Source organism: Crocuta crocuta, unplaced genomic scaffold, assembly GCF_008692635.1.
Source record: "Crocuta crocuta isolate KB4526 unplaced genomic scaffold, BGI_CrCroc_1.0 scaffold345, whole genome shotgun sequence".
In the NCBI taxonomy this organism is placed as follows: domain Eukaryota; kingdom Metazoa; phylum Chordata; class Mammalia; order Carnivora; family Hyaenidae; genus Crocuta; species Crocuta crocuta.
In genome coordinates, this window is record NW_027527574.1 from 575,709 (window position 1) to 584,189 (window position 8,481).

An 8,481-nucleotide genomic window follows, 5' to 3' on the forward strand; every position below is an offset into this window, starting at 1 on the left:
TAATGGTTTTCCAACCAGATGCTAATATGGAGACAAGAGAGTCTCTGTGACTTTTACCATTCTAGTATCTTTTAGAATACTTTGGGGCACCTGGGTAGCTCAGTCAGTTGAACCTCCGACTTCAGCTCAGGTCATGATCTTATTGCTCATGGGTTCAAGCCCTGTGTTGGGCTCTGTGCTGACAGCTCAGAGCCTGGAGCCTGCTTCGGATTCTGTGTCGTCCCCTCGCTCTGCCCCTCCCCCACTCAGGCTCTGTCTGTTTCTCAATAATAAATGTTAAAAAAATTGAATACTTCACTGTTATTTCCACTTCCAATGAAAATATGTACATACTGATTAAATAATTATAGTTACAAAATCTGATACATTATATTACTCACATAATAGAAGCAATTTTTAAAATGTTTTGACCTAGGTCTTCACTGGTAAGGAAGTTGAATTAAATAATATATTAAAATGGCTAGTACTAATTTGTTTTTTCAGCAAATACATCTTGGGAACATCATCTCTTTTTAAATCCATTATCTCTACTTATTTTATCATTACTTACAGGAATGCCTTGAGAAGTTACTGGAATCACGCAAATAATTATAAATGAAGTGAATTCTTATAAGGAGAATAAAAACTCATTTGAAGATAATCCATGTCCATCAACCATATCATTTTCTCAGCATTATAAAAAATTGCTGAATTGAGAAAAAAGTTACACATAATAAATTATAGACATCAACCACTATGAGAATTGACCAACAAATTAATACACACAAATTTATCACTTTAAACTAGTTATGCGAAGCTACACAATGAAAATGAATATACAGCAAAACACACCAACTAAAAAGCTCCAATGACACATAAACTTCAAAATGTGTATTTTTAGGAAATGAAAGCCAAATTTAGGTAACAATTCACTGACCATACACACACACACACAAAAGTAGCAAAACCCTGGGTATTCACCATCGTCTCAAACAATTTATTTGACAAGAATTATAAACCAAATCAAACCATATTTATAAGTGGCCATGTAGCCATATTTTATGGTTTGGCACTATGTAGATAAAACCACAGGTAGGGGAATTAAGAAATTTTCTTCCTATTGTCTAATATTTCTCTGTTAGGAGATTGTCTACAAATGGGGAGGAAGAAAAATCTAGAAGATGTATTACATGTTACCTATTTTTTTAACACTAAAAACTGTACACATACCAAGCAGCTTATCAGACCGTTAAATGGTCACACCAGAAAGCTTATTTGAAATTTCTACAATGAATGCCCGCCTTAAAAGTTTTAAAAAAAATACTGAGAAGTACTGAAAAATTTTTGTTGGGTTTTTTTTTCCCCTCTCCCCTTTGCAACAGAATGAGGGAATGAAGCATTTTTCTTGGACACTGAGTATAATTATAACTAATCATCTCCTTCTCCTTGGAGCAACATTCGTTGACGTTCCTTCATTTTAGGGTGGCTGGCTGACACAATTCAAATATAATTACTCTTCTTGCATGATAAACTCCAGCACCGTGAGCAAATACAGTATGTCTCATTGTCAAGTATGGCTAGACAGCAGCAGTGTAATATAGACCTTTCAAGCCCTAGTGTAGCCCCCTGCCTTTGAAATCTGTGTGAGATGACAAAACTGACTTTCATTTCCCTTGGACTTTCTCAAGGTATCCTTATTAAGAAAAAAAAAAAGCCTAAAACCCATAAATTTAATCTACTGCCTGCCAATCACAATGGTTTCTGCTGTCAGACACTCATGATACATAACCACAAAATTTAAATGTTATTGTTTCATACAAGAAGAAAATGTTGCTCATGACTACCCCAAAGAGTCATGTGACAATTCAGTGTGTTTCCTTTGTTTGCCTCTTCCACCACTGAACAATAGCAAGAGCAGGGAACCTGTAACTGATGGACCAAATGTGGAAGGAGCCACACAGTAATAAACGTGAAAGTAGATCATTTTTTCCCAGCCATCTCGTGAGAGACAAGTGCATGATGAGAGAAAGTTCCTTTCCTAACATGTGTTCCATTTCAGATTAATAGTAATGCTCGTTTATCTCATTCTCAAATGACTTCTAACTTTTAAGAAATCAAACTCATAATTGGATGATCACTGGAAAACAATGTTCACCAACTTTTGAAAGAGAAACAGTAACAATAGTGTAAAAAAAAAAAAGAACTAAGAACATCACATAGTCATGAACGCTGAGTTTCTGGAAGAAACAAAAGCTTGAAATTTAAAATGAAAATTTTCAGCACGGCCTACCAAACCCAAAGAACTATGTTTTCGTTAACATGGTAAACTATATGGCTTGCTCTCATATGCTCGGATTAGTGGTTTTAAGAAAAACATGTTACTAGGGATGGCCACAAATACAAACTTGACATTTTGTCCCTTATTGAATTATAGTGAAAAATCAAATGAAATTTTTACCTAGTATTTTCTAGGACAGTGTTTTAAACAGGCCTTCTAACACTGGATGTGTTTTCATCTGAGTATAGTAAACTTCCTTTCTCTAAGTATGCAACATTGTACATGGAACCACATCACATCACTGTGTGCTTATCTCAGGCTACCATGGGGACAATTACAGGCAGCTGGCTCTTTATTCCTTGACCTTCAAAAATTATTTAAAGTAACTATTGACTGTTTTCATTAGTAGTGGACAGACTTAGCAAACAAAGAATCAGATGCTGATGATGGGTTCTTGTTTCTTGGGTGGGAAAACAACTTGGCTTAGCACATCCCCCGGCCTCATTCCTCCATGATGGGAAACAGTGGCATCTAAATAAAGTTATATCAAAATGAAAACAACTTTTGTTTGCTCTGCACATATGAGCAAACCCTCGGCAATTTTTCCTTCCAAAATAGTCAAAATCCTAATACACAATTCAGATGCAGAAAGAGTCCACTCTAGCCACCCAGAAATGATCAAGTATATGTGGCTAGCAGCAACTGAAGGAAACATATATGAAACAACACGGAACCGTTGATCCTGTATTTGCAAGTGTTGATCAGGTTGTTATAAGAGAATGCCAGCTGTAGAAAATGAATACAGAGTCAGAACAGAAGCTCACTACAGAGACTTGAACTTAATGTATTTACCAATAACTTGGAAAACTCAAATTTGACTCTGTGGCAGAACGTGACCTCTAAGGTAAAAAGAGAGAACACTCATCTTCTTATAAAACAAGATCATTCTATTGGGGAAAGTCTAACGGTCTGCAAACGGCTTTTTTGTTTTCAATAGGACATGATTCTAGCAATCAACAATGCAATCACACTAAAATACCTTGATGTCTTTCTCCTTTTGTTATAGACAAATCTTGCACTGAAGCGTTTTCAACAGTAGCCACATTTTCAATCTAACCTTCTCCTTTATCTAGGAACAGGACTCTACCCCTCTGAAAGCCATCAAACCCACTGTTCTGATTTGGGACATTCACCTGATCCACATTTGTCCCTTGGATGCATTTATACCTAGACTACTTTAGGTATGCTGCCCAAATGGAGAAGTCCTCTAAAAGTCAAACCAAATAAATTTATAAACCCATCACGGGGAATCACAAAACATACTTGCTTTAATATTCTTCTTCAAAGTTTAGCAAAAGGAATAAAAAAGAGACATGAATTTGTAATCTAACTCCTCAACCTTTTTTTTCTTAATTATCACAACTGCCCTCAGTCAAATCTCTGCTGCCCACGTAGCTTAGTCCTAAACCCTAATAAGCCCGACTTCACTCAACTGACCTACTACCCATAAAAAGTCTAAAACTCAGCAGTTTGAACTAAAGCGAACTGGTTATATAAGGGCAGCCCAAGCTCAAAAATAAAATAAAAACAAACCGAACAAGAACAGGTGACTGAGAGATTTGCATTTGGTTTGCCATGGTGCTTCTACTCAAAGGCTGAAAATTCTTCGTCTTCCATATTTAAATATGCATCAGCTCAGAAGAAGTTACACAATGTTTCCATCAGCAGAAGATGTGGCACTTAGAGAAAGCATCAGGAAAATAAAAACTACAGACAAAATAGGGTGTATTTGCATATTTCACTTGAAATTAGGCTATGTTGCAGCATATTGGAAACTCATATGCATTGGATGTCAGCTGAGTTACTTTTCTTTCCCCCCAAGGTGACATTGGTGCTTGTCTTACCAAATATGATGCAACTGACAAGTGTTTTCATGTAAGGAAGATATATGCCTCCCATCACCTTGTCAAGCTGAGTGAAGGCAAACTCCAGCACATCCTTTCACAAGTGATTAGGTGGTCGGAGTCATTAAAAGTCATAAAGTTAGACTGCAGCAGTGTGCCATGCATATATATGAACTCATCCAAAGCTGTCCTCCTTGAAGCAGGTGATAGCTCTCAACTTTGCCTCTGACCGAGTCATAAATTCTTGGCTGAGCTTTCTTTCTCTTAGCATACCTTTGAAATCATACTGAACAGTTACTGCTGCTTTGGCCAGTCTCATTGTCTCCTGCTTTCCCAGCCAAGCCTCTAACAACCAGAGGTCCAAACATCTGATTGTGGGTCACGAACACAAAATAAACCACCGGGTTGTCATTGCTTTTTCTTCCACGGCACTTTTAACATTTTCAAAGTACTTTACAAACTCTTGTCAATCAGCTTCCTTGAAGACTGTGTAAAAAGGCAACAAGAAAAAAGGTGGTATTATTTAGCCAGTCTCCAGAAGGAGAAAATTAAGGAACAGACAGCTGAAGTGATGTGGCCAAGAGTCTGCACCATCATGGCTAACCAGGAGCTCAGAACAAAGTCTAAATTCTTATGTTATAAGCTTCTACAATTATTTCACTTTCAGCCTCACCATTTCCCAGTAAATAAATCTGATTTGCTATAAAACAGAAATACACATATTGTAGCTGAGATGTTATGAATTTAAAACTTTGCAAATGTACCATTTAAATGTACCATGAATTCCACTTCAAAAATTCTGCCCTAAAGAACTAGTTCGGTGTATGAGCAAAAATATTTGCACAAGATGTTCAATACATCATTATTTATAACAATTAACACTACAAACAATCCAGGTGTGCAAAAATAGGGAATTCTTACTTAAGGCTCTCTGATGAAATAGTACACATCCAAAATGGATTTCTGAAGAATTTTTAAAGCTAAAGGACATAATGTTTATGAAAAGAGCAAACCACAATACTTAAGGATCTCAACTACGATAAATATAAAAATATGCAGGGGGAAGGGACCAGAAAAAACCAGAATGCTAACAATATTTACCGTTATGTTTAGGGATTGCAGGCAATTTTAATTTTCCTCTTTAGAAACTGTGTAGATTTTCCAAATTTTCCACAATGAGTATCACTTACTTTCATAATTAGAAAAAGAAAAGAAAACGTATAAGTTACCCTGATGGATGGGTAAGAAGGTGCCCTCATTCCAGAGGCCTCTCGAAAATCATCTCAACACAGACTACTCAATATTAAGCAATCTAAATGCTTTCTAAAATTTATCACAGCAATGTACTCACTCAGCATGTAGTCAATGCTTGACCTGAGTACATGAGCTTTGTCTCATTATGGATCTGATATAGTGGCCAATGTACTTTTAAGACATGGTATCTGAATGGACGATGATGCGCCAGAATGCTTTTCTAGAAAAATTTCATTTCCCTATAAATGTCTAAAAGTTTGTTCATCCAGCATAGATTGGATGTAATCATAACCGAATAGTGTGGTGAGGAAGGAGGAGTTGAAAGGCTCATTTCAAACTCTCCAACTTTAATAAAACAATTTTGAACTTTGAGCACTACAACAATCAAGAACAACTGCTCTCCAGCTAATCAACGAGACAAAAGTCAACTCATTTCAGTCTACATAAAGGTCATTAAAAGAAAAGTTTTTAACCATCAGACATTTAAAAAGATTAAAAGCCAAGACTGGGATGCATGTGTCCCTGTGTAATCTGTTATATTTCATTTTCCATTATTCTAAGCCAACAACAAAATATAGAAAGGCCCATGCTATTGACTATGTTAATATGATAAAAACAGAAAAATCTGTATGCCTACCAAGCAGACTATACATGTGTGAAGAACTTGATTCTTTGCACCAAACATATGGATATAACTTTCAAGCCCACCATCATCATCATTATATGGAGCAGACAATTAGTTGAAGTAAATTTCTTGCTCATGACTCTACAGTTGAAATATTTTAAGTATTCAAGCATATCAAATATGTGACTGAGAAACTTTTAGAAGAGACTAGGTTAAAGGCTAAGGTAAAAAGAAAAAATATATATATATATAAGCCCTATATATCAAGTCAATAGCTATTCTCCTTCTTCTAGGAAGAAGGAGCTCTCTGGTAGTTACCCTGACCCAGCAGAAAGCCATTTTGAAATTCTGCCCACACATATTCTGCTCCTACATTCTCTTTTAGAAAAGACAAAGAACTAGAAGCCAGTCAGAAGCTTTGCTGCTGGTTCTCATAAAATCTCAACACTTAATCTCTACAAAAACAATTTATTTTAAAAAGTTGTTATAAGCAAAACGACTTTTCCTTACTTCTTATTATAAAGGCCATATTCAAATCCAGCCCATAGGAAGGTTCTGGGAATCTGCTTTCTCTTGTCCTTATTCATTCATTTTGAATCACAGGGTAATAAAGAGTAAAATCAATAGAAGCTGAGCTTCAGGAATGAAAAAAGAAAAAGAAATAAAATTCTTAGATAATCAAAAAGATGAGCAACCAATCCCTGAAAAATTCAAGTTAGTAATGTAGTTAATCGTTCTGATTAAGAATAATTAGAACAAAGACTTTTTGTTATTTTAATTTTTATACTATTTCCTTATTTAAAAACAATAAATACTCAAGACAGAAAAAGTTATAAAATAAATAACACAGAATGAAAGAAATGAAAATTTCCCTCACACTACCAAGAAATAACTATTATTTGGAGTTAGTTATTCCTTTGAGTTTTTACATATAAATAGGACTTTAAATGCATAAATGCATTTCATCATATATATGTGCCGTAATTTATTTAATCATTCTCAATTGCTGGACACAGAGAGGGTATCAAATGTTTCACTATTATTAACTCTGACATGAACAACCCTGGAATACAAATCTTGCTACATATTTGTGATTTTTTTCCCTTTAGAGTAAATTCAAAACAGTGAAATTACTGAGTTCAAAGAGTGTGAGCTTTTTAAGGCTTTTAAAATATATTGCTGAATGGCTTTCCATAAATTTTGTACCAATTTACACTCCCAAGAGCAATGTTTGTGTGAAAATGTCTTTCAAAATACTCCTGCTAGTCTTCCCTTTGTCTTAAAACAATAGGTTAGCTATGGGGAAAGGTATAATAAACACTGAAACAACATTCTATCTGTCTAGAAATTATTTATGCCTTCTCATGCACTCAGAGACAGTGCATATGTTTATAGGGAGGACAATGTTCCCCTCAAACTACTGCACCATACAAGGCAGAAAAATATCACTGACCACACACTTCCACTTATTTCTACCCAAATGAAGTACAAGGAAGTGCAATTTGGATTTACTGCATTCCCACCACCCGAGTTTTAAAACCCTATTATTTCCACTGTTCTGAATGACTTGAAAGACCTAAGAAAGTAGAGGCATTAACAAATTCTGCGTTTATTGTATCGTACACATAAAGTATACTTAACCAACCTACTAAAAACAAGATTTAAAGCAGTGAAGGAACAGGCTCACCAGTCTGGGTGACATCGGACACTAATGTCCCTCAGAGCAAAGATCGTGTGTGTCAAACAGCATCAATTAGTGGGTGCCAGAATGGTAGGATTTAATGTCACAGGAGAGGAAGTCTAGAGAGAATGACAAATGAGAACGCCATAAAAAAGGGGGACAGGCAGAGAGTCAGGTCTAATGTGCATCTTCCCAACTTTGCCAAGATAAGAATAGGTGAGCTTTCCCTGGGTGGGGTTCCTAATCCAAAATATCCCTTAAGTTACGTTCTACTTCCCAGGACCCCTCAAGAGGGTGTTAGGGTGGAATTGGGCTGTGGTTACTGAGGGAGAGTGGCCAGTGCTGCTGTGGTCCTTACCAGTCTCCACAGAAGGCTCGACATTAACCTATAGATCCACAGCATTTATATTGTCTCTCTCACTAGCTCGGTGGTCAGTGCTGCCCCCAAGCAACATCTCTGTCATTCTCTAAGTTCTAAAGCTGAAGGAATGCATCACACGTGTGCAGCTAATTGCCATGAAAAAGGGCACTTAGGTACCCCTGAAGGTCAGATACCTTTGGGAGGATTTCTATTACATGATTTTATTATCTAGAGCATAAATATGAATTGTCTTTATGGAATCAAAGGCATCCAAATGAGAAACAAAACACTGAGATTGGTTTTGGGGGAGGGGGTCTTCATCATCAAGAGAGATACTCCAAACTGAGATGCCCTGTTTACTGAGCCACATAATGTCAAAACGACACAAGAACATTTCTA